The following is a 550-nucleotide window of genomic DNA, read 5'->3' on the forward strand; positions in this document are numbered from 1 at the left end:
CCTGGTGGTGCAGTGGTTGAGAGTCCGCCTGCCGATGCAGGGTACACAGGTTCGTGCCCCGGTTTGGGAAGATCCCACATGCGGAGGAGTGGCTAAGCCCCTGAGCCATGGCCGCTGAGCCTGCGTGTCTGAAGCCTGTGGTCCACAACGGGAGAGGCCACAACAGTGAGAGGCCCACGTACCGCAAAAAAAAAAAAAGGAAAAAACTAAAAATAGAACTACTATACCACCCAGCAATCCCACTACTGGGCATATACCCAGAGAAAACCATAATTCAAAAAGACACATGCACCACAATGTTCATTGCAGCACTATTTACAATAGCCAGGTCATGGAAGCAACCTAAATGCCCATCAACAGACGAATGGATAAAGAAGTTGTGGTACATATATACGATGGAATATTACTCAGACATAAAAAGGAACAAAATTGAGTAATTTGTTGAGATGTGGATGGATCTAGAGACTGTCATACAGAGTGAAGTAAGTCAGAAAGAGAAAAACAAATATCGTATATTAACGCATGTATGTGGAACCTAGAAAAATGGTAC

This window comes from Physeter macrocephalus, chromosome 4 (assembly GCF_002837175.3).
Source record: "Physeter macrocephalus isolate SW-GA chromosome 4, ASM283717v5, whole genome shotgun sequence".
In the NCBI taxonomy this organism is placed as follows: Eukaryota; Metazoa; Chordata; class Mammalia; order Artiodactyla; family Physeteridae; genus Physeter; species Physeter macrocephalus.